The following is a 25,524-nucleotide window of genomic DNA, read 5'->3' as shown; positions in this document are numbered from 1 at the left end:
TAATGCTTCTTCACGATTTACAAATAGTTTGCATAAATAATATAAATATTCTGTTAATAAAGATAGTCGAATTAAGCCTAAAACCTTATCATTCAACAATGCTTTCAATTAGATTTTAATTCCCTTAAATTTTTTTTATCTGCTGGATGTACATATTATAATCAAAAACTTTCTTTCGTACCTTTTTAAGGTATTTCATTTTACTACTAAGATTCATTTTGTCTTAACGCTATAAGAGAAAACGGGAGATTTAGGAAAAGACTGTTTAATGATATGAATATCATTATCAGAATTTAATTTTTTTTCAAAGAAAACATTTTAATGTTAATCGTCACAAATTCTAATTCGATTAGTAAATAATAAACAGATTTCTGGTCAACAATATTTATTATTCAATTTATACTAAATGGATTTATTCTGAAATTCTCGTAAATTTTTCGACTGATATGAGAAACACTATCTAAAATTAATAAAAATTTTACTTACTCATATTTATATTTGTAAGTCCGTTAATAGCAGCTCCAATACTAATATCACTATTTCTTGAAAATTTTTCTATCCTTGGCAACATCTTCGAAGAATTCGCCTTCAACCCATATATCTTGAAACTCCCCATTTGTCCTACATTATGACATTTCAAAATCAAGCGTAAAAGACCAACCTACAACCAATTTGCCAAGCATTTCCTGAGCCACGCGAACGTCGTGTGTGGTATATCCGTTAAGATACATCCGTTGGAAACTTTATGACAAATAGTGCAGCTGCAGAAAAATGGACAGCAGAGTACCCTGACCTTGAACGCCGTATAGTGTTACAAGGTCACTACATTTCAAGTCATATGATTGCCATTTTAAGTCGTCCAAGAATTTTAATTAATATTCGAGGGATTTATAAGGAAATTCGTAGCTGTAGAAACAGCAGTGAAAATTTGATGTCTTTGCATAACCTAATTAATAAAATAATTAAATTGTATGCGATATTTCTATTTCAACGTGCTTAAATATGATATGTACTTTAATATACTGGCGGTACTGTCCAATCAATTCCCAATGTTTCCAAGTTAAGATTCGAGTATCTCTAAGGCAAAAATAAACTGTATCGAAATTTAATTGAATTAAACACACATTTAAATTATCAGGTAAGATCTTTATATATGTTACTGTAAATATGATTAAATCTGGTGGTTATATGATTATTGAATATTTATCAAATTTATGGGTTAGTTTGTATAACTCGTCATGGGGAATGTAATAAATTCAGATTATTCTATGGCGTTAAGAGGTTTTATTCCAAAAAAAAAAAAAAAAAAGAAAAAGAAAATGAATATTTTCAAATAACATTAAAAATTTCGCTGTTAAGAATCAGAAGAACAACATAATGACTATTAAACTTTACAATAATGAATCAATTTTTTTAAAAAAATTGAACAAGAGTTGCGCTTTTGTACTTTACTTTTTTCATTAGATATTTTAGAAAAGATATATTAATAGATAATAGCGTTAAGTTATATATGTCGCAAAAGTTAGTAAATGCTGGTTAAAAAGTTATTGAAAATTGAATTTTTATTATTACATTCCCCATTACGAGTTGGGAATTTTATAAAATAATCGTTAAATTTGATAAATGTTCATTAATTTAGCACATTTAAAAAGTTTATCGATAATTAATATTACCAAGTTTACCGATAATAATAAAATTACCGATGATTAATCAGAATCACCAATTTATTACATTTACCGTAGCATATGCATTATAGAACAAAAATATATAAACTACAATTTACATTTCTTAAAAATGAGCATACCAAAAAAAAAATTGAAATATGTTTTATACCCATCATTTATGAATCAACAAAGAGGATTGATGACATTTTCTTATTGATAATCCCTGAATCATGGGTTTAAAACGGATACTCTCATGAAATTGGATTTTAACCAAAATGGGACTTCAATATTACTAATCTTTTTTACGAAGCTTTAACTCTGCTATTCGTTTGTTCGAGTCAAGGCATGTAGTCAAAGTTTAAACCACTGTAAGAAAAGGTATTGTTTTCAGAATTCGCGTACATTCATAATTCTGGCGATTATATAATAATCAACAAGAAATTTTTCAATTAGCGACGGCTTTGATACGTTCGAGTTTATTATTTTTTTTTTCATTTGATGTATTTATTAACAGTTGTAAATCCATTGTAAAATCATATTCTAAAAAGTAAAAACCAAAAAGAGCAAGATTTGTACAAAAAGAAAATACTGTAATTGTCAAAAGATTAATGATGTGGTCTTTACATCTAATTTGTAAATGTATCAAGTTTCAAACTAAATCCATTTAGAGAAAGTCTGTATAGCTGGCTATTCAAATACTGGAAAACTTTATATACAGATTTAGCATCTAATATGCATTTTCTTTTCAAATTTTCAACCAAATCTGAGCACTTTCGCATGCATTTGAATGCAAAGACTTAAATCAATGAAATTCGGTTTGTGATATCATGGCTATAATTTCAGTTCTATGTCAAATTTTGGATTCATTCGATCGTAGAAAATGTGCCCAAAATGAATAATTTCATAAAAAATTTAAAAATAAATAAATAAAAGGCTAGATCCACGCCAAAGATCTATGTTTCGTATCTATTGTTTGCCAATGCCATACAAAACATTCGCGATCTTATCCAGTGTTCGGAATTTTACGTAAGGGAAATGGAATATGATTTTTTTTTTTTTTTTTATTTGGGAGGCGTCCGAGAAAATTTCGGAGTGACTACTCCCGACAGTTTTGATTAATATATGTTTTAACTCACATGCCGTCACTTGCCAACTAAGCAAGGTAAAAGTTTATACGGGTAACAAAAGAACATATTCATTTTTACAGAAAATGCTATTTCGACTGATGTTGTTAATTTCAGAATTGATGGAAAATGAACTCTAATAATTCTCAATCTGATAAATCTGTTTTGTTTCATAAATGAAAATAATTACTATCGCTGATACCAAACGTGGCAATAATTTCATGAACCAATTTTCGAATGTTTACAAACTTATAAAACAAATATTGATCCAACTTAAACCGAATCATGGCTTCAAATATAAACGGCATTGGACCTCAATAACCTGCATTTGCAATCGGTTAAGTACTAATTCTATATTTGTGGAGAAAAATTAGGAAATTTTTCTTTCAAGGAATCAAAATTTTCATAAATTTTCACTTTGTTTCAAATTCAGTTATGAGACTGAAACCGTTTTCAAGTTGGTTTTGATAAGTTGCAATTTTCCCAAACTTATTTTGTGTTTGTTGCATGTCATAAAATATATTAATATTAATTTTTAACTACTCTATGTATATTTCATATTCTCTATTACGATTAAAACAGTCAAGAAAATAACTGATCTTTTCAGCCTTCAAAAATAACGAACGTCAATGAATGCATACCTACACTTCTATTAACCAAAGGAGAACTGGTTAGAAACTGGCGTTGTATCCAGTACAAATCTCGAATCTCCATTGCTATTACGGAAAATAATTGCAGCGAAATTTTATAAACAGGAAGTAGACTATTAAGAGTGGATCGTCACTTTTATTCTCATATTAAATTAATAAGCAAACCAAAATTAACTTGAATACGAATGCAAATGCTTTTAATGTTCGTTCAAAATTTTTAGGCGTTCTTTGCATTCTTATTCATATTTACTTTGGTTTACTTGTAAATTTAATATGAGATTAAGAATGATGATTGACTGTTAAATAAGAATGCATAGAACGTATAAGAATTTTGAACTAGCATTAAACGCATTACGATCAAAGAAAGAAACATTAGAATTCCTGAAGAATACACAAGTAAATTACTAAAAGTAAATATTAACGCTACAGGGGATTTTTCTTTTTTTGTTTTAAATTGATATCGGTATCAAAATATAAAAATAATAATACGTACAAAAGAATGAAACAAAACTTCTACCCTTAGGAATTAAAAATTTTAAAAACTGAATTATAAAATTATTCAAAATTTTTGTTCCGTGATGTGATTGGTCACGATTTTGACACGAATTCACTGCTTTTTGACCGCAATATTCAAAGTTCGAATTCCGTTCATAACAGTAATCCATTTTTTTTTATTACCTCACTATATTTTTGGATTGCACTAAAAGAAAAAAAATCGCAGATGGCACTTTAGCAGATAAAGTCAAAAGTGTAGTATCTGTACTTTAGCAAAAAAAAAAAAAAAAAAAAAAAAAAAAAATCAAAATTGAATACTGATAGTCGTGTTTCAAATCAAAATAAAATATTCCATTTTAATAAAATAAAGCAAAATTAGAAAACTATTAATTATGAAATGATATACATATATGTTTGAAAGTATTTTTAATATTTTCAGAGAATTCGGAGTTATATATAATTTACATGAATTTTTAAAACTTTTAAAATTTGCCATGTGCTTCTGAGTAAGTAGTTTTATTAACTGCGTTGCTCAATTTTTAGTCTTCATGCTAGAAAATGAATACAATCTACATAGGATTTCTCAAAAACAGTTTTTCAATAAATGTAACCGTCATTTCGTTTACAATTTTTATAAATTTTTAAAAACTAAACTTTAAAATACATTAAAAAAATGTAATTCTTAGTAAAAATGTGCAATTCTAAAAATGCGATCCTTAAATAGATGTTCAACAATTCATTAGCCGACATATCTGTAATGCCACTTGCATTTATTTCTTCTATATGTGTGGAGAAACAAGCAAAATGCATATATTTGTAAGTTATATAAGTTTTATATTCAATCCATAAGAAGTGTTAGCCTCCAAACTAGTTATTATTCTAAAGTATTTGGATAAAAAAACAATTTTAGAATCAAAGATCGTAAATATTTCTTTAACTTCCCGCAATAAAATTAGATTATACATAAATGACCGTTGAAGAAAAATATAATTTCTAGATTTATAGAGTGTTTTTAAGAGATTATTGGTTACAGAGAGTAGAAAATCAGAGAAAAATAATACGTTAATGGAATCGATATAACATAATATAAAACTAATTTTTTGAATTTTTTTATGTGTTATTTATGTGCGATGATTCGTTCAGAAGATATGGCAGAAAAACAGCAAATATTTGATCTTTCCTTTCACTCTTTTTATTATATTATATATATATATATATATATATATATATATATATATATATATATATATATATATATATATATATATATACAAATTTTATAATACAGCATATAGAAATATTTTAATAGCGTTAATCCTTCTTGGAGCTAAGAAACATGTATACTAAATTTTATTTAAATCTGGCAAGAGGTGCGGACTCTCAAGTTGAACAAATACACGGGCGTTTAATTTATACATATATCAAGTGCATGAAGAATGATATCTAACTAATAAATAAAAAATTCTTACACAAACATGGCGTTTTATTCCCTTTGGGATTGGTAGCTGGCGAGTCATCTGACCCATGACATTTGACATTTGAGATTGTTTGAAATATTTAATGGTAATCTTTATTGCGTCGTAGTAAGTATTGAACTTGACATCAAAAAGTTTTAAAGTAAAGCTTTAACTAACAGCAAATGGTTTCAAATCAATATTATTTTTTAATTCTATAATCGTTTGCGGCAATACTAATGAATAGTTTTTCGGTTGATCTTTTTCGGACAATGGAAATTTTCATCTCTCGGCTAGCAATCGTCTGGATACCTAAGTAATATATGTGTTAACCCTGCATTGTTTTTTAAAATAATAATAGTGTCCAGAGATATCAAACGACGAAAAAAATAAGAAAAAAAAGACCGAGCGAGAATCTATCGATTTAAAAAGAAAAGCTGGTTGTGAAGCTGTTAAGTTTGGAGCAAAAAAGGAAAAATTGACCCAATATTTAGATATTGGAGATGTAAGCAAATAATGTTCTCATTGTTGGGCTTTGAGTTTTGAATCGTAAGTAGCCAGATCAGAAAATATAGTTTTCATCATGGAAAGGTTAAGTATTGAACGAATGTCCAGTGGAATTACTAACTAGAACTGACGAATATCGCATGCAGTAACGTATAGCATCGGGATTCACGAGCGAAAGCGAGAAAATTAAAATAATTGTTAGTACCATTATATATTAAATTGCTGATACTAAACAGTTATTTTCAATTTATTTATCCCAAATTTTTTTAGTGATATGATAGGATAAAGAAAATTAAATCTCTTAAGGCATTTTTAAATAAATTTGATTTTTAAAAGTTGTTCTATATAAATATATTACAGATTAGAATACTTAACTTTTTAGGAAAATATATGATATTTATAATGAAGACTTGTGTTGTACATTAAAATAAATATGCATATTTACTTTAGATTTTGTCTTAAAAAATTTAGAAGTATCTTTTAACTTAGAAAAAAATGAATGAAAATGAAAATTTAATAGTTATGCATAAAAATATTTTATGAAAATTAATTAAACTTTTAAATGATATTACAAAATAGCATACAATTTTATAAAGAGATAAAAATGAAAAATTAAAAGTTAGAAGTATTCAAATATTTTTTTCTATTAGAAGTTTTTAAAATAATTTTTAAAGATAATTGAAAAAATTATAATGTAATTTGTATTGATGCAATAAATCTTTTATCCACGAATTAAAATCTAATAGCTGTAATTTTAACCGTCAGTTTTTTCCTCCAATACTTAATAAACTACTGGCATAGAAATTCTTTACTTTTACTTCACAAACGAAGGGTTCTTTTCTTTGATACGACAACGACGTGATGAGTATTTCGACGGTGCACCTGGACTCGAAGGTCCTTAATCTCCAAAACCTTAAAATAATTTTAAGAATTTAGCACTAATATTTATGATTTAAACCTGAATATTTAATTGCCTGAATAACTGTAAGGGAATTGGTTAATAATAATAATAATAATAATAATAATAATAATAATAATAAAGGATAACATACATAAAAATATTATATTACTAATTACGATATAGAACTGATTAATTTTAATTAGGTATCAATTACCTGCTGTTGGCACGCCTTCGTCGAATCTGTCCGGTCCGGTTTTTCTTTGATACGTTTAGGACAAGTTGTTAAATGCTTTTTGCCTGTTTTAAACATTTATCACTGAACTTGCGCACTCCTTTTTTTTTCTTTAATGATTCGGAATTTTATGAATCTGAATTATATCTTAAGTCAAAATCTGTATGTAATTAAAATCTGTATGTAAAAATTATAAGAAAACAAATTTCTAAATTTTAAAGACTCACAGTACTTTATTATATGTATACGACATGCCATAATTCTTAAGTCAATAATTTGCAAAAAGGCATGAAAGGGGTTCATCGCTCTCTTAAATAAAACGTTAACTATTTATGATCCTCTGTTTACTTTCTCAGAAAAATAGCTGGCAACCCTTATCGATATATGCCCCCCTCCGAAGGCGAAGATCCTCAGAAAATCGATCTGCTTCGTAAATCCACTTCTTGGTTAAATTAGTCAGCCACCCGTGGGGAGATATCACGGGATGGAAATTTGAAACACCTGCTTAAAATTACTGATATGGCAGGCAGACTGTAAAAGTTACTTACTCCCCCGCTAGGAAAACTCCATCACTCCACACAATCGCCTACTTCCGGTTTATAAGCAACAAGCGTCTCAAGCGATCATTAACTACCACCTCCCGTCATTTCCGGTGAAAAATGCATCCCCAAACCGCGATGATACATAAAGTGCTTTTCGTGTTGGATTGATTAATGATGAGCAGTCCGGGGCCCTTTAGAAGTTTCTAATTGTTGTGATTGAACCTTTTAAGCGGCAAGAAGTCGTAAGTGTTTTCGCTTACAATTGCCTCGTTCATTTTTCGTTTCCAGATCCATCGGTCTTTTCATTATTTATTTCACAGTGTTTATCATTTACGTAATTAATAATAAAAACCATTTGGCGCGATCGTAAAGCTGAACAAGAAATAATTAGTTACTTGTCATCAAGGCAGCCGCAATGATTGATAAATGGGTATCAGTCACGAGTTGCGCCGAGTTGTAAGAAAAGATAAATGATTTGAAAGAAATCTTTCATTCGTAACCGGGACCGTGATCTATCACTTTGAAACGTTTTTTTAAACGTATTTCATTGATGTTTTCTTTCCGAGTTAAGTCTTTTTTATTTTATTTATTTTTTGTCAGTTTTTATTTGTTTCATTTTTAGTCCTTTGATCTCTCGGAGTGTTTACAGTTCTCACTCCCGAAGAAGAATTTTTATAGCGTCCAAGTCGTGGAAAGTGAAGATTCTTGGGGAAGATTTTTTACTTTTTAGTTTGTTTCTGAAAATCGATTAAATCTAGCATTTTCTCGATTTTGGCAAACAAGATCCTCGCCCCGACTGGCACCAACTCTGTTGCTCTTTTGAAGCCACCAGAGAAGCAAGAAACTTAAATAACAACATTTAGTTTTTTGTAAAACCTATTAAATACTATCCGTTTTTAGAAACAGAAATCCACAGTGCTTCTGTGCACGTACTAATCGACCAATTATACCGAAATAGAAGATAAAACATAGCACAGAAAATGTTTATGCTTTACTAAGTAATGTATAGACGCATTTTTTATTTGTTGATTGATTTGTTATGAATTTGAAACATTTAAAAAAATATTGTAAGTAATTTTCTTTTCATGAACATTTATGTTTTGGTATTTAAAATGCTTTCTTCTTCCTCAATGCGTATCATCCCTTTGAAGATCAAAATCGTCCAAAAGTGACAGATGAGACTTTTTGAAACGAATAAAAGGAGGAGTTTTCCATGTGCTCTATTTATTTTAATAAAAACTTTGGAACCACATACTTTATTGGAGGAAAACTACGGATTGTATTGCTTTTAAAATTTCAGGGAGATAATTTGTCATTAATAAATAATTTGACTTAAGCTTTTCTTCTTTTTTTATTGTGTTTCGAAAGTTAGTGTTGTCTTAAAATGTATCAAAAATGAATTGCGTTATCTTACAGATTATCCATCCATACAAGTTTTTTTATATATATATTAGTGGAAGTTTTACCTAAAAATATAGTGTCATACATTTTTTTTATAAAGTCATGGTTTTTGTGACTTTCTGCTAATGTTTTCAAATGTAATCAGAAAAAATTCTTTTAAAGAAGTTCTGTTTAAAGATATTAATATTCTTATAACTATAATTCTAATTACTATTCTCTAAACAACTTTTTTTTTTCTTCCCTAAGCAACTATTCCATACTACTCATTTGATGTTGCATGATCGTATATAGCTATTTTGTCCTTAACTAACCACATATCTAACTAAAATATAAAACTTCCGCTGGCACATTAAAGAAAAAAATGGCTTCTAAGCCATGGTTTCATATTTTGTATATGGCAAACGCAAGAAAGAGTGAAAAAAAAAATTAAGAAATATTTCGTCCTCCCCATAATATATATGTTTCCAACCTTTGCACCAAAAATATTTAGAAAATGTTTTGATCTAAAAATAAATCATTAATATTCTTTAAATAATTATTTATAATCAATTTCCATTCAGTTTTAATAATCAATACTTTTTTTTTTCGGCTTGCTGAGCGTTTATTCGGGGGAAAATGGAATTGCGAAACATTTTTAGGCACTTCCGAACTTAAAATTTTAAGGTACCCCCTAAAAAGAGTTACGACTTTTTGTTTTTTCCTATTTATTTCTCTTTTGAAATTTTTATGCTCCTTTTCGGGCTAACATATTTGAAGTAAAGTTATTATTATTTTAGATAATTCTTTCGCTACAAATTTCTGAACTTCATCTGAAACAAGACTAAAGACTCTTGATTTAAGTACCGATATTACTTTCATTTTACACAACAAATAAAAAGTAATGAAGATATTTTTATTAAACTTTCCTTCAACAGTTTCACTAATAAGAATGATACAGTATTATTTTTTCATTGTGAAACAAAATTACTTGGATAGTAGATAGCATTCGTTTTTTTAATCTGTTTAAGATAAAAATTCTTCTTGATAAACTGGAAGGTAGAGGTAGATTCCTTATTGTTTTCAAATTCCTTTGAATATTTAGACAAAAATAATTAGATTTTATGTACTGAGGCAACCATAAATAATGATGCTATTACTGTCGCATAATCCAGCATTTATTGTAAAATAAGTACTTTTAAAATAATATATAAAAATAACAATATGCAAACAGATTTATTTACATTATTAAAAAACTTTGAATTTTTTAAACAAATGCGAAACGATTGCATCAGCCGGCAAGAACTTAGTTTATCATTTCGGTTTTAAGTGTATTTGAAAAAAATTAATTATCGTTTACAAGTATTCTTTCTTTAAAATTAAGAGAATAATATTTTTTGACACGAATAGAATGTATTGTTTAATTCTTTTAATTATATAGGAAGAAAAATCGTCTGCTTTTCTAATCATAGTGTTAGAATTAAAAAAAGATTTTATCTGTTGTGTTTTGGAATACTTTTATTATTATTGATTGGAATAAAATGGAATATATTTTCAGTTTTTTTTAAAAAAATAATATTTGAATATTTGTGTATCAAGTATTTGGATGCCATTGGAAAATTTTAAGCTGATATGAAAATTGGCTATTTTTCTATTCTCAATGATTTGAATGAACATGACGTCATCGGCAATTTTTTGGCCATATGTTATACAGATAATATAGTTACTCACACTTATACTAAAGCTATAACGATTGTCTTTTTTTAATACATTATATTATCAATGATGGAATAGATATCAAACCAAAAAAAAAAACCCTCCAAATTAGAATAAGCTCCGGAGCAACTTAAAAATCAAGCTCATTAAAATAAAAAAAAATGTATTTAAATAACAATTTATGTCTATTGCGCAAAAGATACAGAATAATTCAGAAAATTATTATTTATCTACTGAATATTGCAAAGTATAATTCAAAATTTGAACAGTAGTCTATTTTACGTCTATTTGCCAAGTCTATTTATTTTAGTCTATTTGCCAAGATAACTGACTTCTAGTTAGTGAATTGGTTGATCTCTATAAAAGTCAATTTCATGCTAAGTGTTATTTTTTTTAATTGCAAAACATTGATTAAATCATTCCAATAGTATTTAGTCGTATTTAAAGAAAAACGTTTATTACCCAAAAAGCAAGCACCTGATAAATTTCAAATATATTTTATGATAATTACTTGATCAGTGAGAGAGTGATATTTCGCTTTTATGTAATGGTCACGAATATAATACAATTTTAGAAATAATTTTATTTATTTTAAAAAGAGATATAAACACATTCTTACTTTTTCTTTTAAGATATAATAAGATACATTCAGAAGAGCTAAAAACGAACAGCTTCTGTAATTTTTTAAGTTGATCAATTTTACATAATGTTGCCGATAAATCTGTCACCTTTGCAATTATTTAATTAGTTTTATTCAAGCTATTAAATTTTAATCAACGTGCATTTATACAAAGTATGGAAATGAAGTAAAGGTAGAATTTTATTTCATTTTTTTTTTCAAAACTGGCAACAGAAATTGTTGGTATTAAAAACTGAACTGAAAATCTTTTTGCCCCTAACTTCTAAGCGATAGCAGCCATTAAAAAACAAAAGTTGTTCGTATCGAAATACAAAGAAGTTCTTCTGAATGAGACGCTACTTCGCCTAATTTTTTTTTATTTTTCTATCTTAAGTCTTAAAGAAACTATAGGAAAATGAAAAGTTCTACTCCTTTGTCTTTAGCTCGATTGTCCATCTATGAACTCTTAGAAGATTTTTTCTTTCCTCCTGTCTTATATCGCATACACGATTTAATTTCAACTTCTCAACTGAACTATTTCTTGGAAAAATACGAACGATAATTTGAGAAAATTCTTTACGAACTCTTATTTTTGTAAATATTAGCTTTTTTTTTACAACTGTGAGCATTATTTTGTCACACAAGGAAATCTGCCTAGTTCCATGTCAATTTTACGAAGTAAAAGAATCTGATGTTTCATCATTTTGGTAAGAAGAGAAGTGTTATTTATAATATTTTGTTGATACTAAATACTGATGCATCCAAAGACGGTTAAAATCCAACCAAAATTACTCCAATTTTCGTGTAAACAAGATAGCATAAGAAAAGTGTTATACACATTTATATATAACTTCTGAACGAAGGATGTTTTGTGGACCATGATCGGTGAAAATCTGCAGAAATTTTCTCGAAGCTGGTTTATAAAAGCCATTTTGAAATAGGTAGTCTTCATATAATGACTTTATTTCATAAAAAGTAAAATGAACATTCAGATTTTTGCAGGCTCGTTTCAAGCAATTTATTGCAAACCATTGTAGAATAAACGATTCGGCGAGCTTGCAAAAATATTGGCGGATCCAAAAAAAACTATAACAAAAAGGTTTTTTTTTCGGGTTTTTTACTTCAAATACAATTTTATAATATCCAATATTTTTCTTTACAAAATTTCCATTGAACAACAAACATACTTGCGTCAGCAATAAAAGAAAAATGCAACTTTTATATTGATCCCACTTTATACGCTTTCTAAAGCATATAGAAAAAATAATATTAAATTTAATTGTTTAATTAAATATAACAGTATAATACTTCCAGGGCGTTGAAATTTACTGTTTTCTTATTTATATTGATATAAAACCTTAAATAATTTGCAGATATTTTATTATGAATCATACTATAGGAAAATTTTTCACTAAAATTCTGCGTTAATAAATAGCAATTGGAAAATTTCATTAGGAGTTTAAAAATAAACAACCAATTTTCAGATAAATTGTTACTTTATTTAATGGTGTAGTTATCTAAATTGACATAAAAATTAAAGTCACAGCAATTTATTTGATAAATTATAAAAATTTTCACTAATGATTTTTTCTAAAAGAAATGGAACTATCTTAATATTATAATGTATATGAAATAATGTGATACATGCAATTAAAATTACAGTTACACATTTTTCAAAAAAAAAAAAAAAAAATTAAAGTACATGAATGCTGCCAATATTTTTTCTTTCATAAATTGTTTTAATGTCATAGATCCAGGTTTCATGCGACAAATTCTTTTGGAATGTAAGTGGCCCTTTGTATCTGCCATTTAAATTTATACTTTTTTTGTATAAATTCAACGTAGACTTTGGGAATGAGACATTTTTTTTATAAATGTCCTTACAAAATTCGAAAATAATATAAAATGAAGAAAAAAAATTAAAGGTTAAAATTAATTGGTTTCCAGTTACTAAATTAAGAATCCCTGTGGAATAATATTCATGTACAAATCAGTCATAATTAATGTTTCTTAATAAAACTGTTTGCAATTCATATTTTCTATCGTAGAATTTAATTCACTTAAATTTCTAAGAGTAGAAACTAAAATGTGCAAATTTGATCCAAATAGTGTTCAGCATGCAAATATTTGTATATAATATAACAACATATATAAATGTCGTAAATGCTGCAAACTATGCAACAAGATTTGAAGGAAGATATGCCTTTATTTGAAAATTTGAGGTAAAATGAATAATCTGAATCTATCCTTTTGTTAAAAGTTTGACTATTAAAGTTATTCTGCAACATTTAACATGAAACATTTCTTTAAACTCTACTATTATGACAAACCATTGACTGAAGTATATAAGTAAGCGTTATATTATAAACAATATTCTTTTTCTTCAGAATATGTTAAGTAGAAAACTAGCTACATTTTTTCGTATTAAAATGTCGAGATTTTGCGTTAGAACTTTTTAATTTACAGTCTAAAATAATGGTTGTTTCTACTCAGATGAGGTAACGGATAAAGAATACGGAAGTTTAAATTTTCTTCCAATTTGTTCTTTTTCTATTATCTTCTTCGGTTATTTTGTTTTACATGAGTTGACTGCATTTGCTTACATATATAGATATAAAAGAACTTTTTAAAATAAAACCATCTTAATTTTTTTTTATTTATTCTTTTTTGAAGGGAAAAATACACTTTTTAAAAATACACTGCTGAAAAACATTTCACGCTCAACGAACTAAAAGATTTAAATATTTTAAATCTCTTATTTAAAGTATTTTTAATATGATTTGAGACCTTTCTTTTTGAAGCTGTTATGGTGTTCTTCGTTATTGTTGTTCCATTTATTATTTTATTCCTTTTGTTTTCTGTTGATGATAATTCATAGATAAGAAAGAAGGGGGGGGAAAGTACGGAAGTTAAAGAATATTATTATTCGAAATTTAGATTTTCTGCAATCTAAACAGAATCTACCTCACAGAAAACCAAACTGAAAAGTTTTTTTCTCCTTTAAAATAACAAGAAAAAGAACGAAGTTTTAAATCTTTTGCTTTATTATTGTTATCCATTATTTCAACAGAAGTATAAGCCACACAGAATCTATTTTTTCTCTTCTACATTTAAATGCCGCATTTTAAATTTTAAAAACATTAAACAACATTATTCCTAAACTAATTTCATTATAAGAAATTTGTCTTGGTTGCAAGTTTCAGTTCATATTCTATCACATAAATAATGACTCGATATATATATATATATGTATGATATTTACATAAGTCAATGTAGCTAGATATTATGTTCTTCATCTTCTGAGCAACTAGACCAAATCTAACCAAACTTGCTGTTCATTTCAGGATCTCGAGATTCGCAGTTTCCGACGATTATATTTTGATAAGGAATTGTACACAAAAAGATGAGTTATTATTACGCCTCCGATTTCCGCGAATAAACTGCTTTCACCATATTGCTAAATGTAAAAATCTCATCCTTTCATCTTTCGTCTCATTTCTACTTTGAAGAAATAAAGGTCTCCTGACGCATGCGTAAAAGCGCGGAAGGTTTTCAAACCCAAGAATGATTGTTATTACACACTTTAAAAATGAAAGAAAGAATACTGTCATCATTTCAAAGTGCATAAGTTAAATTTCGTATTAATTAAATATTTAACTAACAAAAACTGTTTTGGTTTTTATTTTTTTGACAATAACTTATTCGCAAATTATCCGATGTCACAAAATATTCCCTTTTTCTATCATCTTAAAATTCAAATATCTTCATCTTTTCAGTAGCATCCAATTTTGTTTCCATACATTTTTTTTAAATTCAATTCTAATTAATTTCTCAAAATTTCATAGATAATTAAATATATGCAGACTGTTTTAAACTAAAGAAATTTATAGATACTACATTGCTAGACAACGATAAGATTCTGAATTTCTCTACACTTAATTTTATATATTTATTATAATTTTTAAAAAATTTTTTGGCAACACTTTTTATTGATTTCAAAAGAATCCTATTCTTTAATTTATTAAAAATAAAATTGCAGACGATTGGACCATTTATGTACTAAATTATTTTATATAAAATAATCGTTTGCATCTAAAATTAATTATTTTAAAAAGCGTTTGCTTATGGATGCATTTGGAATTCCGTCGAGTGCAATATTGAATAGATTCTTACTTTTTCGCATACGGCGTACAATTAAAATTTTAATAAAAAGTGCTGAAGTGAGGTTTTAATGAAATTTTTGTGTTATTTAATCAAATTGTAAGATTTTTATTTGTAAAAAGCATAACAGATTCATCCCAAGCAAAACTGAGCATTACAGATAATTTCATTATGAAAAGTTTCCTATTGTTAAAAATTATTCTTAAATTTTTTCTAAGAGTAGAAACTAAAAAGGAAATTATTTAATTTGCAAAGGGGATTTAGATAGAGTTCTATATGTACATATTTAATGCCATAAATGTTGCTAAGTATGCAAGAATATGGGATTTTCAACTTATTCCGTCGCATGATTAGCAACTAGATGTTACTATATAATTAAAACCTGGATAAATTGTAATTCCAAGCGCACAGATTTCTAGATTTATTTGAGGATTGTACAAACGCAACAAAGAAAAAAAAAGTTGAAAATACATTATCCATGGGAATATCTGCTGTCGCGTGTATAATTCGAACTTTGAAATTGCTACTTGCAAATGCAACTTCAAGCAATAGGCCACTCTGCGTGCACGTTGGAGCGGTACAATTATCATAATCTATCCTAAGACACTCCTTGATGTCTTCTTGACTCATGCTGTGTTTTCGAAGCGGTCGGGCACCTTCCTGTGGGCCGTACTCTCCCAGCTTGATAAGCAGTCAAAAGTTGGAGGGGTGGAAATGAAAGGCTCGATATGCAACTTAGCCAAGTTTGTTAAAATTAGCTCTCTGTTCTAAACTGTTCTCGAAAGTAATTAGCAATCCTTACCAAAACCTGTTCTAGAACGTGCATTGAATTATCATTTAATTGAAGTGATAGCTTTTTCCGCTTTATTTTGCTATAATGAGTGTTATTTTACAGAGAGAAGTAATCGCTTGCAATTTTGCCTACCGCTACATCATGCGATTGTTATTACAAATGTGGCCGGGGTCTCACAATTATTTTTCTTTGTCCCTTTAGAATGTTTGCAATCTAAAGGTTAATAACATGTTTTTACAAGGTTGAAATTCTTACTTTACTTAATTTCAATGGTATAATCATGTGAAAGTTTTCATATAATAATAATAATAATTACTTTTTAAATGCAAAATAAAGTATTATGTCACTTGCAATAAACAGTTTTATAATTATAAACGAGTTATACAAATGAATTCTAACTTCAGAATTTCGTTTGCCAATAAAAGAAGAAAAGCAGCTGAATATCACGGAAATCGTGATTCGTGAATTTTTACACCTGGCACACGATTTCTACAATTATGTTTAGTAAAGGTGTTTTATTGCTACGTTAGTACAAGCAGTCGTGGCCGAGCGGTTAAGGCGATGGACTAGAAATCCATTGGGATCTTCCCGCGTAGGTTCGAATCCTACCGACTGCGAATGACATTTTTTAATTTTTTTTTCTTTTAATTAAAAAGAAAAAAATATAGATATGAAAATTTTAATCATTTGGGATTTCATCATTTCAATTTGGAAATTATGCTATTGCAAACTTATTTTACATTACATCACATTTTCAACATTTATATTATTTCTTCATCAATTTTGAGTCTCCAATTCTTTCTTTTTATTTTCTCGCTTACAAAGTATATAATAGAAAATATTGTAATTGTCAAAAAATTTGCACTTGGTATTTTGACGAAGCAACACATTTCAGACCTTCCTGAGCCCGACAACAAATTTGAGTGATTATACCTGTCTGTCTGTGCGTCTAACTCAATAGAAATATAAAACTTGATACATAATGTTTACACTAAATTTGCAGATTTCTGTCAAATTTTGAACAAAATCGATTCAGAGGAAGTCTGTTTAGTCTGTTAACTAGAAAATCAACTCGTTAACAACAAAATGAAGAGAACTAGATGAATAAAATTTGGTAAATGGATTTGAAACATCCAAAATGTAAATACTTATCAACTTTGAAATCAAATCTAACAAAAGGTTGACCATTTATCTTATCTAAAATGTAACAAGCATTTAACTTAATAACTCAAAACAGTAGTGACCAAAATATATCAAATTTGGTACTTTATTTTGGAACTACAATCGTAATTCAGTGGCCAATTTTGGTTTTAATCGATCGGAAAAAACTTCCAAAATAAAAATAATAATAATAAAACAGAATACCAACTTTTTATGTGTGTGTATTAATTGCCAAGGATTGCAAACTAATCAATCGCCTTCGCATTTATTGTTCGCCAATGGCATGTTGTTAACAATTCACTAATTATTAGAATATACGAGAAAAGTTTTAGGAGATCCCTCTCGCTGTTTCACCCCCACCCCCACCCCTTTCTTACGTACCAAACATGTAAAGATGTACACACTGTAAGTAAGATACGACTATTTCAATAAAGTTCGTGTGAGAAGGTAGCACAAATGAAAAATGTCATTAATTAGTAGGAATGGGATGTACAAGCCAAAAATAAAATTAGCATGTGAATAGCTTCGAAAATAAAATTTTTATCTTTATTTCAGTCGAAAACGTTTTTTCAATAACGAACCGAAAAAGGAATTTTTTTAAATAAAATAATAAATTATATAATTTTAATATTGAATAAATAATAAAAATTCAATACTCAGAAATCAGTAGTTAGTGTGTAATGATGGACTACTTATAATTCAAGAGTTTTTATTTTTATAAATTTAAAAATACCGGTAGAAAAAAAAATCACTAACGAATCTACATAGATTGAAAGAGAATTTAAACCGATACAAAATACTGCATTTTGATCTCAATTTGATTAATTTTTTTAATGCATTTTCAAATTATTGAATTGGAATTTGGTTCGGCAAAATTGAGCATTTTCCATACCATTCACTGTTATATCTTTTTTTACCTTTAGAAAGGTGTTTAATTGTTACTTCAGTACAAGCAGTCGTGGCCGAGCGGTTAAGGCGATGGACTAGAAATCCATTGGGATCTTCCCGCGTAGGTTCGAATCCTACCGACTGCGAAAGGCAATTTTATTTTTTAGCTTTTCTTTCTTTCTTAGTGATTTTTGTGCTATTATATGGAAAATGCATAGTGATTCCAAACATTACTCGCCTTTGTTTCTTGTGTGTTTGTGGCGCGCGGGGAGGGGGGGGGATGAACTACATGTATACCTATTTCTTCGTCAAATAACCTGAGAAATTTTTCAAAAGTAAATTTATGCTCAGGAAAAGGAATGCTCATAATTTATTACTCAATCAAAAAAAAAAAAAAAAAAAAAGACATAAAAAAGATCAAAGAAAATTATTTCCGCTTTCTGATGTCTGAAAATAATGCAATGAAATCGTCAAACATTTTCAAAATTCTTGTTTAGTTATTTTTATGGTCCATTTCTAAGTAGCACTAAGGCTTTTTTGAGGCGCATCTCATTATTTTGATCTGCAATCAGACGATGAGGACCTGACCTGAGTGGGTACTCTCTTTCTAAACTTTCATACCATATCATAGGGAGAATATTTGGCTCGGACGGGTTTAATGTGAATCAAACCCATTCACACTTCATATTCTTCGATGGAAATGGATTTCGAACCTAGAACCCTTTGGTCCCGAAGTCGAAACCTTATCGTCACCCCACAGTGGAACATTTTTTTAAATAAACTTTATTAAGTTGGATCTCATCAGAATTCTCCACCCAGATTTATTATTTTACTGATACGTCTGAAATTTAAAAAAATGTCATTGTAACCCAGTAGCTAATTTCTAATCTTTAAAAGTAAAATTGCTTTCAGATAGAAAAAATTATTTGAGTGATATGAAGTATATATTATATATTTTTAATTAATCTTTTGTTGTCGAGTATGAAGTCTTAGATTTTATGTAATCCCCTGTCCTATTAGTCACATTTTTTTAAAAATATTCTTCACACACTCACATATATATTTTAAATAAAGAAAAAAAAAAGCTCTATTCTTTTGTGATCAAAGCTAATCGAGTTATTAAATTTTGAATTTCATGATTTTGAACCCATCAAATGGCATCTAGAGAATGCAACATGGATTGGTTGGAGTAACTCCTGGGCCTGGTTAAAAGATCCAAGATCGCCTAAAAGAATGAAATTTAAAGTACAAAACTTGACTAGTAATGAAAAATGGACTCTTTTAGTTTTTTTCCGTTCGTTTTTCTCGTTTCGCTTTTAAAATGTTAATGCTTCAAGAATATTTTATTAGACATGACTCAGAGGTTCTGGTTAAAATATAAAATTGAGAGTCTTAATTTTTTCAGTAATTGACACTTAGACACTCGAACAACATAAAATATTTTTAATGTAGTTTATGTCCCATTTAGAAATACACGGCATTATCTAACGTTTAGCAATTGAATCATGATTAAAGAGGACGGGTATTCTGAACATTAATAGATAAGAATTTTTCTGTAGATACATTTTCCAAGAAATATTTTTCGTTTTCCCATTCTTTAACCAGTTAACTGTTCCGTCCTCTTCTGAAAATGCATATCTAAATTATGTCGCAAAAATTTTGCGATGACGAGGATACTCGTCAAATACAAAGTATGTGTAATATGAATTTATTTTGTAATGAAATGACTTATTTTTTTATGTCAATAATCACATTTATTTATTTAAACTAACATACATTTTTTGCATACGAATGAAAAGAAACATAAGAAATTAATTTATTATTTTAATTTGCTATTAGAGAATGGTATTGAGCAAAGCATGGTACAACGCACAATGAAACTTCGCAAGTTGAACACCTGTATCGCGATTCTTTCCGTTTATTATTTTTAACACAATGTGCAAACCTTCGTGTAGGATTAGCTTTTGTAGTTGATGGTACATAATCCAGACAATGTTTCCCTATTAGACGGGCAGAGACAGGATTAACTCGTCGACTTACTATTGGCATTACACTCTGAATTAGATATGATGCAATTGTTTAACGCATTCCAATAAGTTCAAGGAAATAAATTGGTAGGTAATCCACAGCTCATTTTGGATGAATCCCGCACACGAGTCATAAAAAAGACCGCCTTTTGAAAGCATGTAAAAAGATATAAAAGGATCCTCATTTCGGTTTTTATTACCAGGCGCGCCTCTTATTGAATAGTCTAAAACAATTTATGGTTGTCCAATTGCTTCTAGGATGACTAATACAAAATAAGGATACATTTAAGAAAAACAGTTCATATTATATGAGGGGTTTTTTTTATAATAATTATATTAATAATCTTTTATTTGTTCCTTTGATTTCGAATTTGCCTCAAAATATTTTAAACATCTTGAAATTTACGAATATACTCGAGCTTTTACTAAAATTGCAATTCAAACTGCCAATTGTTACTACTTATAACTTCCTGACGAATAAACTCGGCATAACGCAAAATCGTATACCTTTTCCAGGACGAGTATACTCGTCAAAAACAATTTTGTTAAGACAACTCTTTTCACTTCCGCATCTATTTAAAACAGTTAAATTTTTTGATTTTTTTTAACTGCCCTCTAATATTCCCGTCATGTCTTTATTTTTAAGACAAACACGTAAAACATTTAAATATGACTTAATTAGTGAGATAATAGGAAGAGAGTTAAGAAAAAAAATTACCTTTTTTTGCTTTCATGTTTCGGATACCACCAGATTTCAAACATATTTTCTTGTCATTTAGAAGCGTGTTTATTTTCGAAGTGATTTGTTTTGAGAGCGTAATTGTTTTCCATATCCTTGATGATATTGAATAAAAGGAACGAGAAGAAAAGTTTACGTTTTCTTAAAAATTCTATTTGCGAAAAAAAGAAAGAAAGAAACGAAATAGGAAGGAATCTGTTTTCAAATAATGATATGTTATGAAAATATTTGAAAAAGAAAACCATAACAAATAAATATACAACGTTTACTATAAACAACTTTAAACAATCAGGTTCGGTGACGGTATTTTATTCGAAGAATGAAAAATAAAAATTCAAAATAGGCGAGAATTTTCACACTGCTTTAGGTTTTTTTTTTTTTTTTTAACTTTTTTTTCATCTAGTTTATAAAATGTTTGTTATTTTAACTTATATACAGGTCTAAAAAAGTATAATAACAGAGAAGTTTCTTCAGCATTTTCCGGCGGAATAATGTTTTCGGTTTTGTGTGAATATCTTTCTTTCCTTCGATTCATTTGTTTTTGTTAATATAAAAAACATTCGCGGATAGCAAAACAAAATTACTTGTTTGGCTTTGGAATTTCAAGAAATGGTGCATTGCCTTTTCCAATGAACTGTGAATTTCTTAAAGCCCAATCCAAAAAAAGGCTGAAAGAATAAAAATAATTTCCCAGATTTTCGCATGCATCGAAATACAGATATAAAAGAATAATTGGAGATCACATATAGATTTTAAGTGTTTGGTGGATTTCTTAATGGCTATTTTTAATGCAATTTATATTATGTTTATTAACAAAAAAAAATCCATTAATGCATAGTTTATATGTTTCTCATTTATAAATTGTTTTCATTTATACGATCCATTCATTTCATTTGTAATCGTGAAAATGATTGAATTTAATTTAATTTCATTCAATTAAAATTAAATTTAATTAAAATTAATTTTATTTAAACAATGCGAAGGACACAGTTTCGTTTATAAGCTTTTTTTCGGTGTTGAAGACGGGGCAGAAATCGTTTTCAACATATATAAGAACTGTGATAATAATATCAGGACTGTTGAATTCATCTCAGTTGATGTATTAATAGAAGATAAATTATGCCGTACTAATTTAAACGATGATGAGGAATATGAAGATTTAATTCCATCCTCATTTAAAATGCAATGGACTTCACATAAAGCCTTCGAATTAATTTTCACTGTTAACAATAGCGATTCTTTATACTATACATATATCAGAAGACGTTAAAATATTTTTAATCAAACCCTAAATTTCATAAAATAAAATATTGCTTAATTAATACTTAAGAAATACAAGAAAAGTATGATTTTTTTTCAATGTTAAAAGGCTTACTTTTAAATTTGAATATTTTACAATATTATGTAGTAATATTAGTACTACATTAAAATGTACATTCAAATGGATGTACTTCAGTGGTATTAAATTTATAATAATTAAAGTGATTTATTACAATTTCCATCTTAAGTTATAATGAATTTTAAATTTCTTAAAGCCGATTCGCTTCTGTAATTAGCTCAGAGTAATTTGATTTAAAAAAGAAAAATATTACCCAAAATTCCATATGCATCTAAATATAAATATTAAAGGATAATAAAGAAAGCGCAATCAGGCTCCAAGTTTGAGTTCAGCTGATATTTTAAAGCAATTCACAATGCTTCACACTTATCCTTATCATATTTATTACTACACCAACTGTCTTGAATTGATGGCAGGTTCAGTTAGACTATTGTTATTACTTAAATTCAATTAGATCTCCTATATATAGTGTATTCATGCTCATATGTTCCATTAACTTACTTTTAGGTATCAAATTATGATATAGTACATAACGCTTTGCTATTTTAATAACCTTATACCTGATCCATTTATTCTGTACATAAATTTTCCTAATGGAGTCAAATTCCAAGACATCATAGTACCATCTCTACTAATAATAAAGATGAATGTGCATTTGCATGTTGTCGCTGTACTGGTCTGACAATTTGACCTACAGCCTCAAAATTGAATTCCAAATTCCTTATAGGATAAAAATGTGTGTCGCTGGGCGATTTTTAAAAAAATTTCTTTAATTAAAAATTAAGGTAATTGTTGGTGTTTCTCCAAGATAACGTCCGAAAATATTATTAAACAAAAATGAATTTTATACTGTTTAGAAATTATAAAATTAACTAATATTAATAAATTTATTAATTATGCCAGTTTAATAATCTTACAAATTTTTCTTAACTTTGACAGTTATTTTTTTTTTAATCCAATTTCGAACCGTAGAATACCCGGAATTTGGAAAATTTTCATTCCTTCATCAAATATTTAATCGTATGAATTTCTTTCATCATTAAAACCTAAATAGGATTTCTTTTTATAGTGTAGTTCACATGAGGAATTTAAAATGCATTGGAGCTATAATACCGTGGATTTCGGAAGATGAGTGAACCGAATATGCACGTTTATAATAGAGCTATGATGTCACGATCTTCATTATTAAGTTTCATGTACACAGTGTAAAGAACATGCAAGACAATTAAAATAACACGACTTCAATACCTGGCAATTCGGCTGAATCATGATAATGAAATTATAACTAAATGATTTAACTCAGATTAAATATAACTAAAATTCCAGACGAATCAGTTGATCGCGAAAAACAACTAGATAAATAGTAATCAGAGTGAAATACAAAATCGGTCTTCTTTATCTTTCATCAATCGACAAAATTCATGCGATTCAATATTAGATGAAACATTTAGAGCGGTTTAAATTTCTTAACAACAACAACAATGGAAATAAAAACTTAAATACTTGAAAAGCTCAAAAATGCTACAATAATAAAAGTACCTCTATAAGTAACAAAATAAAGTTCTAAATTTTCATTAGAATTATATTATAAATGAAATAAATGTTTCAATTTAGTTTGAGTATTTTTATTAATCCTTCTCGATTCTCTAATATTTGTTTTAATCTCGAGATTCTTCTATATATATAATGTTTTCTACTTTTTTCACACTTAATAAATAAAAAAAAAACGCCTCAAATCTTTAAAAAAATTTCATTATTTAATAGTGTTTCTATCAAAATTGAAAATCAAAATTCACAGTTAGAATGGTCAAATTTCATTTTCGTTTTAATAGATGAATTTTCATTTTTGATTCCTTATGCTAACAAAATATCACTTTTAGAAGCAAAATATCCCTTTCTAAATGATTTATGTTATAATTAAAGCATCGAATACTAGAAATATGAATTAAACCTGAATAGAATCTAGTAAAGCAAAACAAAAATTAACAATCAAAACTAAGTGGAATTATTAGAATGTGGAAAAAAAAGGGAAATACGACTTTTTTTCTGTTTGTTTACGAGTTTGTATTAGTTTCTACTAATAACGAATCCTAAAACCAGTGTAAGTGTATCTTTTGGCTCTCTAAGAACCTAGAGATTGACACATATGCCCTGGAGTTCGAGAATATGCACCTCAGGATGAATTCTTTCAAATCTTAATTAAAATTATCCAAATTTTTCACATTTTCGATACTTTGAAAATATTATTATTAAAAAAAAACTTTTTCTTAAATTTATAATTCAAAAAACTATCCTTTCAATAATATCAAATTAGTTGTCGGTAACACTTTTTTCCTTAATTCAAATCGTTTTCATTGCTTAACAGTATGATATTAAACAGCCTATTTTACTTATCCATACCTGAAAGCTATAAATATTCTTTTTATACATTTGTTTGTAAATTCTTGTATCTTGTTTATTTTTACATATTCTGAGACAATGCCATAATAATTTTTTTCTTTCTTATCTTGTTTCAGCGATTTTTTTTCTTTTGAATTCATAAGTTCATTATTTAGATATTATGTAATACATCAAGTATGCTGAATAAATTTAACTGCCATTTCTATAATTTTTTATTAGCATATTCCAATTGCCATAATATATATAACACTACTAAATTAAAATAATGCTGCTTAAACGACTCATTTTAAAAATGTTTTGTTGAGGAAGCCATGAATTTCAAGTAACGCTTTATGGATTTAATTAAAATTATGTCTTGTAAATCTAAACTAACAATTCTTGTATACATATCAATTTATTTCGCGTTTCTCAGAAACACGTCTCTAACGATTTGGATCACATTTCATATTTAGATAAGGATTGGTTTTTTAAGTTTAACTATATAAGCGTCTTTCCTGAAAAACGCGATTTTACCCACAAACAAGCAATAACTATATAACTTTTTTAATAACCTATTATTACAGCCTTTTTCTATCTGCTCTCATGCTAACAATATCTTATAGCGCCATCCCAGACCCGATTTCACCATGGTAAAACTAAGTTCAAAAATATAAGTAATAATAGATAAACTATAAAATGAATACTGTAATATGGCAACTAACATGTTAAACTAATTATGTCCATGTTTTTTTTATT

At 27.7% G+C, this 25,524-nt stretch overlaps 1 protein-coding gene and 2 non-coding genes across 3 annotated transcripts in view; 2 read left to right on the top strand and 1 right to left on the bottom strand.

Annotated features, from left to right (window-relative positions):
- LOC129980998 (homeobox protein Hox-A1-like) overlaps positions 1-25,524 on the bottom strand; it is a 68,064-nt gene that overhangs the window by 13,622 nt on the left and 28,918 nt on the right. The gene's annotated exons all lie outside the window — the stretch shown is intronic.
- On the top strand, positions 16,771-16,852 carry Trnas-aga (transfer RNA serine (anticodon AGA)). Its single transcript has one exon. It is a non-coding gene; the product is annotated as a tRNA-Ser (tRNA).
- Trnas-aga (transfer RNA serine (anticodon AGA)) lies at positions 18,349-18,430 on the top strand. The gene has a single exon. It is a non-coding gene; the product is annotated as a tRNA-Ser (tRNA).

The sequence above is a fragment of the Argiope bruennichi genome, chromosome 8, assembly GCF_947563725.1.
Source record: "Argiope bruennichi chromosome 8, qqArgBrue1.1, whole genome shotgun sequence".
Classification (NCBI taxonomy): Eukaryota; Metazoa; Arthropoda; class Arachnida; order Araneae; family Araneidae; genus Argiope; species Argiope bruennichi.
The sequence above is the reverse complement of the archived record's forward strand: the minus strand, read 5'-3'. Positions and strand labels throughout refer to the sequence as shown.